This window comes from Egretta garzetta, unplaced genomic scaffold, assembly GCF_000687185.1.
Source record: "Egretta garzetta isolate BGI_Z169 unplaced genomic scaffold, ASM68718v1 scaffold5, whole genome shotgun sequence".
NCBI classification, from domain to species: domain Eukaryota; kingdom Metazoa; phylum Chordata; class Aves; order Pelecaniformes; family Ardeidae; genus Egretta; species Egretta garzetta.
The window spans coordinates 2,201,686-2,202,024 of record NW_009259707.1 but is presented as its reverse complement, the minus strand read 5'-3'; the positions used below and the strand labels follow the sequence as shown (position 1 = coordinate 2,202,024).

General features: G+C 64.3%; 1 protein-coding gene across 1 annotated transcript in view; it reads left to right on the top strand.

The window, feature by feature from the left end:
• ECRG4 (ECRG4 augurin precursor) overlaps window positions 1-339 on the top strand; it is a 5,894-nt gene that overhangs the window by 2,397 nt on the left and 3,158 nt on the right. The gene's annotated exons all lie outside the window — the stretch shown is intronic.

Here is a 339-nt window from a genome sequence, read left to right as displayed (position 1 = left end):
CGCAGCCCTTTGCCTCCCCCTACAAGTCTGCCCAGCTCCTGCTTCAATGCCTTTCACATCCCCACCCGACCGCCCCTCCTGCCCGAGCCTCCTCCCTCGCACCCTCCGAAAATCCCCATCCACACCCCTGTTCCTGCCCTCTCCCTCACTGCAATGAACCCTCTGAAGCCAAGACGTTCCTCCTTACTCCTACGCCTGCTGCTGGTTTCACGGGCAGACCAAACATCGTGCCCACGTTTTGTCATCTCCGTGCGCGGCAGGGGGCGAGCCGGCTCTCACACCTGCACCTCCCCGAGGGACGGAAACCCCCCCCCAGCCACCGCAGCAAACTGCCCGCCT